The sequence below is a fragment of the Ailuropoda melanoleuca genome, chromosome 8 (assembly GCF_002007445.2).
Source record: "Ailuropoda melanoleuca isolate Jingjing chromosome 8, ASM200744v2, whole genome shotgun sequence".
Classification (NCBI taxonomy): Eukaryota; Metazoa; Chordata; class Mammalia; order Carnivora; family Ursidae; genus Ailuropoda; species Ailuropoda melanoleuca.
The window spans coordinates 72,585,369-72,594,568 of record NC_048225.1 but is presented as its reverse complement, the minus strand read 5'-3'; the positions used below and the strand labels follow the sequence as shown (position 1 = coordinate 72,594,568).

The 9,200-nt window shown below is 34.3% G+C and overlaps 1 protein-coding gene across 1 annotated transcript in view; it reads right to left on the bottom strand.

Moving 5' to 3' along the window:
• DCAF6 (DDB1 and CUL4 associated factor 6) overlaps positions 1–9,200 on the bottom strand; it is a 135,362-nt gene that overhangs the window by 84,401 nt on the left and 41,761 nt on the right.

The following is a 9,200-nucleotide window of genomic DNA, read 5'->3' as shown; positions in this document are numbered from 1 at the left end:
CTTCTTCCTCTCCCACTCCCCCTGCTTGTGTTCCCTCTCTCGCTGGCTGTCTCTGTATCTGTTGAATAAATAAATAAAATCTTTAAAAAAAAATTTATTAGAATAAGTGAATTTAGAAAAGTTGCAGGATACAAGGTCAATATATAAAAATCAACTGTATGTCTATATACTAGCAACAAAACCATTAGAAATTGAAAATTTAAAAACCGTGACATTTACAATAATATGAAAAATATAAAATACTTAAGGATATATAAGACACATCATTGAAAATTATAAAACATTGCTGAATAAAATTAAAGTCCTAAATAACAGAGATAAACTGTGTTCATGGATTGGGAGATTTAATATGGTCAATTCTCCCTAAATTCATATATAGATTTCAAATAAATTCCAGCAGGATTTTTATTACAAATGACAATTTGATTATCAAATTTACGTGGAAATACAAAAGAACTAAAATACCTTAAGTAATGTTGCAAAAGAAGAACAAAGGACTTCTATACTGGCTTCAAGAATTACTATAAAGCTATAGTAATTAAGATAGTGTGATAGGGGCTTAATGATATATCACAGGAAGAGAATAGGTACTGACCAAAAATAGATGAAAATACATATGGCCAAATGATTTATGTTAATGGTACAAAGAAAATTCAATGGAGAAAGAACAGTGTCAGAAAACTGGGTATCCATATGCAAAATAATGAACTTCAAGCAATACTTCATACTTTCTTAAAAAATTAACACAACATGGATCATTGATCTAAGGGTAAAACATAAAACTATAAAACTTCTAGGAAAAAACCTTGTGACTTTTGGTTAAACAAAGATTTTTAGATATAACATTGGTCCATAAAAACAAAGAACTTTGATAAAATGGGCTTCCTGAAAATTAAGAACTTCTTTTGGAAGGACAATATTGAGAAAATGAGAAGACAAGCTACTGATCCAGGAGGAAAAATTATAAATCACATACCTGAAAATTATCCAGAATATATTTTAAAAATCCCTCAAAACTCAATAATGAGAAATAAAAATACCACTAAGACAATGGGCAAAAGACTTCAACAGACAATTCACCAAATATATAAAGATGATAAACAAGCACATAAAAAGTATGCTCAACATCATTAGATAATTGGGAAATAAAAGTTAATAACACAAGAGATTCCATTTTATATCTATTAGGATGTCTAAAATAAAAAAGATTGACCAAAGCAAGTGTTAAAAAGGATGCAGACCAACTGGAACTGTCAGGCCCTGCTTATAGAAATATAATGGGATACACCCCCTCTGGAAAACAGTCCAGCAGTTTCTTAAAAAGTTAAACTTATTCTTCTAATATAACTCAGTCATTCTATTCCTAGGTGTTTACCAAAGAAAAATGAAAGTACATGTCCACACAAAGACAAATATTCAAATACAAATATTCAAAATAGTTTTATTTGCAACAGCCCAAAACTAGAAAAAACCCAAATGCCCATCCAAAGGTGAAATATAAAGAAACTGTGATATAATTCTCTAAAGGAATACAACTCAGAAATAAAAAGCTAGTTAATGATACTCTAAACAACATGAATGAATCCCAAATGTGAGTATTATGCTAAGTGAAAAAAAATCAGACCAAAGGAGGAATACATATGGTTTGACTATATAATCTCATTCGTATGTAATTCTACAAAAAATATAAACGAATCTACAGTAATTGAAAGATCAGTCATTTCCCAAGAATGTGGGGTAAGTAGGGACTTACTTAAGAGAGAGGGAATAAAAATGGGAATACGGAAATTCTTGGATAAACAGATATATCCATTATCTTGACTATGGAAATGATTTTAGGGGACAATAAATTTTCAAAACTTACCAGATTATGTAATTTATTATGCAGTTTATGATGTCAATTAAGCCTCAATAAAGAACTTTCTAAATTCAACATCTTTTTTAGATAAAGACTCTTAGCAAACTAGTAACAGAAGGGAATTTCCTTAATCTGATAAAAAGCATCTATGAAATATACTTTTGCAAATATGAGACCTAAAGGGAAAAACTTTCCCTGTGAGATCAGGAACTAAGAAATGCAATCTGCTATCAACATTTCATTTAAAGATCACATTTGAGGTACTAACCAATGCAGTAAGTCAAGAAAAAGAAGCAAAAGGTATATGGGTTGAAAATAAAGAAAGAAAAATGTCATAATGCAAAAAAGATATGACTGTGTAGATAGAAAATCTGAAAGAATCTATAGTTGAATTATGAGAATTAATAAGTGAATAAAAAGACTGTTAGTTTTAAAATATTATAGTCAACTGTACTTTTTATACCAGCAACATTTAAAAACTAAAATACTTAAAAAGATAGCATTTACAATAGTACCAAATACCAAATACTTAAAAAAAAAAAATTTAAGGAAATTTGTACAGTAATGCCACAATAAAAATTATAAAATATTACTGAGAGAAATTAAAAACCTTAATAAATGCAAAAATATATTGTCCTCATAGACTGGAATATACAATAATTGTAAGATAGTAGTTTGCCCTAAATTTATCTTTAAATTCAGTATAATCACAATCCAACTTCCAGCAAACTGTTTTTTGTTGGAAACTAATATGCTGGTTTGAAAAGTTATGTTGAAACACAAAAAAATCAAGAATAGTTGAAATGTTCTTTAAGTTGGAACAAGAAAATGTACTCTACTAAATGTCAAGAGTCATTACAAAGCTACGACAATTGAAATAATTTGGTACTTCAAAAAGTAGAAATGGACCAAACGTGCAAAATAGGTTACAGAGATGATCTATATATATATGAATTCTTAATTTACAATTAATGGCATGCTGAATACCAATGGGGAATAAAACCAATATTTCAATAAAAGATGGTGGGTAAATCCGTATGGAAAGAGAGTGATGTCAGCAAGATGGCAGAACAGAAAGCCTCAACTCATTCCTCTACAGAAACAAAGACTTTTAATAATAACGTAAGTCAAAAAGCCTTGGGGCACCTGGATGGCTTAGATGGTTAAATGTTGGACTCTTGATTTTGGCTCAGGTCATGACCCCAGGGTTGTAAGATCAAGCCCCAAGGATGGCTCCACACTGAGTGTGGGAGCCTGCTTGGGATTCTCTCTCCCTCTGCCCCTCCATCGATGCCCCTGAACCCCACTCGTGCATGCTCTCTTTCTCTCTCAAAAAAATAAATTAAAAAAAAGTCAAAAAGCCTTTATGAAAATGCCAAAGACAAGCTAAGAAGGCAGTATACCAGTCAAGTTCAAAGCCAAGTACAGTCATATTGAAAGGAGTGAGAAAATTTCATTTTAATCATCTCAGCACCTCCCCCAAGGCAACACAGCTCAATACTGGGGGTGGGGGGTAGGGAGAAAGCCCAACCTGCAGCTTCTCCACTGGAAAGGAAAAAGAAGGTGGAATGTCTGTTCAACACTCCAGCTTATAGGTGGAGAAAGGCTGCCAATGGACTAGTTTCTGTCTTGCTTGACTCAGCATTCATAAAACTGACATATCTTGAGAATAAAAGAGTTCAGTGACTTCACTGAAGCACCAAAAAACCTGCAGTATTGCAGACAGGAAAAGGAGCAAGATCACACTAAATGGAAAATTACACATACACACAAGACCAGAGAAGAAACATTGTCTTAAAAAGTCTAAGGGATCTCCAGAATCTCTAGCTGGGTTGACAGGTGAATACCTTCCCCTGCACAAAACCCATCTATAAAGACCAGGAGAGATGGCTGTTTTCTTTAAAGCAAAAATCACAACAACAACAAACAAGACACACCAACATACAGTGTAACAGCCCTATCAAAGGAACAAAATAAATCTTCAGAAACTGACTCTAATAAGATATATGAATTACCTAAGAATTTATAAATTGATCATCCTAAAGCAGCCCAATGCACTACAAGAGAACACAAACAGATGACTGAATGAAACTAGGAAAACAATGCATGAACAAAATGAGAATATCACCAATGACATAAAAACTTGAAAAAAGAGCCAAATGGAAATTTTAGAACTGAAGAATATAATAATTACTTTAAAAATTCATGAGAGGGGATCAACACCAGGCTTGATCAAGCAGAAAAAAGAAACAGCAAACTTGAAGACAACTCTTGAAATTATCATGTCCGAGGAACTAAAAGGAAGAATGCAGAAAAGTGAAGAAAACCCTAAGGGACTTACAGGACACAACAAGCTGAGCAATCAATATACATGGAAGTTCCAGATGGAGAAAAAGAAGGGGCAGAGAGCTTGTTTGAAAAAATAATGGCTGAAAACTTCCTAAATCTTCCCAAAGAAAATGGACATCCACACTCAAAAAGCTCAAAGGACTCTAAATAGAATGAGCCCAAAGAGGTACACACTGAGACATATCACAGACAACTTGTCAAAAGTTGAAGAGAGGGGCACCTGGGTGCTCAGTCAGTTAAGCATCTGCCTTCGGCTCAGGTTACAATAACAAGGTGCTGGGATCAAACCTCATGTTGGGCTCCCTGCCCAGCCCGGAGCCTGTTTCTCCTCTTCCTCTGCCCACCTTCCCCCTCCCCCACTTGGGCTTTCTCTCTCTCTCTCAAATAAATAAAATCTTTATTTAAAAAAAAAGTCAAAAAGAGACTCTTGAAAGCAGAAAGGGAAATACAAATCATCATGTACAAGGAGCTCCCATAAGGCAGTGGATTTCTCAGAAGAAACATTACAGGCCAGAAGGGAGTGGGATAATATATTCAAAATACTGAAAGAAAAAAACAAAAAACAAAACCCTGCAAACCGAAAATACTATATCCAGGAAAATTGTTTTTTAAAAGTGAAAGAGAAATAAAGACCTTCCTGGACAAACAAAAGCTGAGGGAGTCACAATCACCACAAAACCTGCCTTATAAGAAGTGCTAAAGGGAATCCTTCAAGTTACAACAAAAAACTCTAGATAGCAACACACAACTATATAAAAATATAAATGTCACTGATAAAGGTAAATATACAGACAAATACAGAAAACTGTAATACTATAAATAGTGATGTATAGATCACTTTTAATTTGGGCATAGAATTTAAAGAATAAAAGCATCAAAAATTATTACAACACTATGTCAATGAATACAACATACAGAAAGATGTAATCTGTGAGTGGTAATATAAAGTGGGGGAATGATATAAAGGAGTAGTTTTTGTGTGTGATTGAAGTTAATTTGTTATCAGTTTAGGATTAATTACCATAACTATAAAATGTTTTATGTAATCCTTATTTTAACCACAATGAAAAAAATCTACAGGAAACGCACAAAAGAATCAAAGGATGTCACTAGAAAAAAAAATCAGTGAAACATAAAAACAAGAGTGACAAAATCAGTATAAGATGTACTGGGGGAAAAAAATAGGTAAAATGGCAATAGTAAGTACTTCTCTATCAGTAACTACTTTAAACGTAAATAGTACACTACCAAGTGGGAAGTTCATAGCATTAAACACATACATTAGAAAATAAGATCTCAAATCAACAATCTAACTTTACACTTCAAAGAACTAACAAAAGAGGGGCGCCTGGCTCAGTCATTAAGCGTCTGCCTTGGCTCAGGGCGTGATCCCGGAGTTCTGGGATAGAGCCCCACGTCAGGCTCCTCTGCTGGAAGCCTGCTTCTTCCGCTCCCACTCCCCCCGCTTGTATTCCCTCTCGCTAGCTGTCTCTATCTCTGTCAAATGAATAAATAAAATCTTTAAAACAAAAAACTAACAAAAGAACAATAAATGAAACCCAAAGTTAGAAGAGGAAGAAAATAACAGACTAAAGCAGAAATAAAGGAAATGGAAGATAGAAAAAATATCAATGAAAGTAAGTTGGATTTTTAAAAATATCTTCAATATTGAAAAACTCTTACCTAGAATAAGAAAAAAAAGGGAAAAGATTCAACAAAAGCCAGAAATGAAAGAAGAGACATCAGAAATTATGCCCCAGAAATAAAAAGCACCTTAAGAGACTTGTATGAATAATTATACAACACATGGAACAACCTAGAAGAAATGGATACATTTCTAGAAACATAAACTAAATCATGAAGAAATAAATAATTTTTTAAAAGATTTTATCTATTTATTTGACTGAGAGCAAGCAAACACAAGCAGGGGGAGCAGTAGGCAGAGGGAGAAGGAGACGGAGAGGGAGAAGCAGGCTCCCACTGAGCAAGGAGCCTGATGCGGGACTTGATCCCAGGACTCTGGGATCATGACCTGAGCTGAGGGCAGATGCTTAACCAACTGAGCCATACAGGTGCCCAGAAATAAACAATTTGAACAAACCTATAACTAGGAAGGAGATTGAATCAGTAATCAAAAACATCACAACAAAAAAAGCCCAGAAGCAGATGGCTTCACTGGGGAACTTTACCTATATTTAAAGAATTAACACCAATCCTTCCCAAAAAACTGAAGAAACGGGAACACTTCCAAATTCATTCTATGAGGACAACTTTATCCTGATGCCAAAACCAGACAAAGATACTAAAAGAACACAGAACTACAGACTATGTCACTGATGAATACTGATGTAAAACTCTTCAACAACATACCCCAAAACCCAAAAACATGTCATAATGAAGAACAAAAACCATATGATCATCATAACTGATGCCAAAAAAGCATCTGACACAACACTTCTTCACAATAAAAACTCTCAACAAACTAGGAATGGAAGGAAATTACCCCAACCTAATAAAGACCATATGTAGAATCTCACAGTTAACATCATATTCAATGGTGAAACACTGAAAGCTTATTCACTAAGATCGGGAACAAGGGATAAATGTTCACTATCATCATGTCTATTCAATATAGTACTGAAGTTCCAGCTAGAGCAATCAGTCAAGGAAAAAAGAAAAAACACTGAAATTAGAAAGGAAAAGGTAAAATTATTTGTTTGCAGATGATATGATCTTGTATGTAGGAAACACTAAAGATCCCATACAAAATACTGTTTATTTCGTAAATGAATACAGCAAAGCTGCAGGTTACAAAAATCAACACGCAAAAATCAGTTCTTTCTATACACTAACAATGAACAATCTGAAAAGATAATTAAGAAAACAATCTCATTTACAATAGCTATCTTCAACAAATCTACGGAATGGGAGTACATGCAAACAGTAAATCAATAAGGCATTAATACCTGAAATATATAAAGAACCTCTTTAACTCAACAAGAACAAAAAAGCAATCCAATTAAAAATGGGTAAAGGACTTCAACAGACATTTCTCCGAAGAAGATATGCAAATGACCAACAAGCACAAAAAGATACTCAACATCTCTAATCATTAAGGAAATGTAAATCAAAACCACAATGAGATATCTCCTCACACCCATTAAAATGGTCACTCTTGAAAAAAAGAGAAAATAACAAATGTTGACAAGAATGTGGAAAAATTGGAACCCTTATGCACTGTTGCTGGGTATGTAAAATGGAACAGTCTCTATGGAAAACAGTAAGGAGGATCCTTAAAAAATAAAAAATAAGGGGCACCTGGGTGGCTCAGTCAGTGGAACGTCCAACTCTTGATTTCGGCTTGGGTTATGATCTCAGGGCCGTAGGATCCAGCCCTGCCTCAGGCTCCAAGCTTACCAGGGAGACTGCTTGAAATCCTTTCCCTTCCCCACTGCCTCTCCCTTCCCCCGCCCCGTGCTTGCACTCTCTCCCTCTCTAAAATAAGTAAATATTTTTTAAAAATTAAAAATAGAATTATCATATGATCCAGCAAACCCACTTCTGAGTATATACATCCAAAAAATTTAAAACAGGATCCCAAAGAGATATTTGCACCCCCATGTTCATTGAAACATTATTTACAATAACCAATAGGTAGAAGCAGCCCAAATGTCCACTGACAAGTAAATGGACCATATGGTATATACATACAATGGGAAAGTATTAAGCCTTAGAAAACAAGCAAATCCTGTCATAGATTGACATAGATGAACCTGGAGGACATTATCCTAACTAAAATGAACCAGTCAGAAAAATACAAACACTGCATGATTGTACTTATATGAGGTATTTAAAACAAGCAAACTCAGAAACAAAGTAAAATGGAGGTTGTAAGGGGCGGAGGGAGGAGGGAAGAGCAGAACTGTTCAATGGATAGAGTTTCAGTTTTGAAAAAATATTCTATTTCAACTACAATGTATATGTATTCAGCAAAAAACACCTTTGGCAAATGGGTATATACTGTTAAAATGTCCTTCTAGAGAATGCCTCTTCATCTGTATGCTATTTGGGATTCTGATTTAATTTTCCAAGAAATAAATTAGGTTAATACAAAAATCCATATGGAGGAAAAAAGTTTACTCCAACTTCATAATAATACAAAAATCAAATCCAGGTGAATTATAAGATCTAAACGCAAAGACAAAACAATAAACTTTTTAAAAGAGAAAACAGAATATCTCCATAATCTCAAGATATGAAAAAATATTTTGACCAGGACTCATCATAAAGGAAAAGACCGAAATATTAGACAACTTTAAAACATTTGTTCGTCCAAAGACACGATTAGGAAAGTGAAAATATAGCCACAGAGTAGGAAAAGACAGGTTCATATGCAAAAGAGATTAAGAAACTCCTATAAGTCAAGGGGCACCTGAGTGGCACAGCGGTTAAGCGTCTGCCTTCGGCTCAGGGCGTGATCCCAGCGTTGTGGGATCGGAGCCCCACGTCAGGCTCCTCTGCTACGAGCCTGCTTCTTCCTCTCCCACTCCCCCTGCTTGTGTTCCCTCTCTTGCTGGCTATCTCTATCTCTGTCAAGTAAATAAATAAAATCTTAAAAAAAAAAAAAAAGAAACTCCTATAAGTCAAAAATGAAATAAAATGACAAATCCAATGGGGAGATTAGGAAAGACATCTGAATAGGCACCTGACAAAAGAATATATCCAAATAACCAATAACCACATGAAGAGATGCACGACATCAGCAGCATCAACAGGGAAGGGCATTTGAAACCATGAGATGACACTATGTAAGTTGCCAAAATTAGAGACTAATAATACCAATTGTTGGCAATGAGCAACAATAGGAACTCTTATATACTATTGGCAGGAATATAAGTTGCTATGATTATTTTGGAAAATTATTTGGTAATACCTCTAAAATAAACAAATAGGTGTCCTATGACCAATCAAGTTTACTTCTAGTATCTACCCA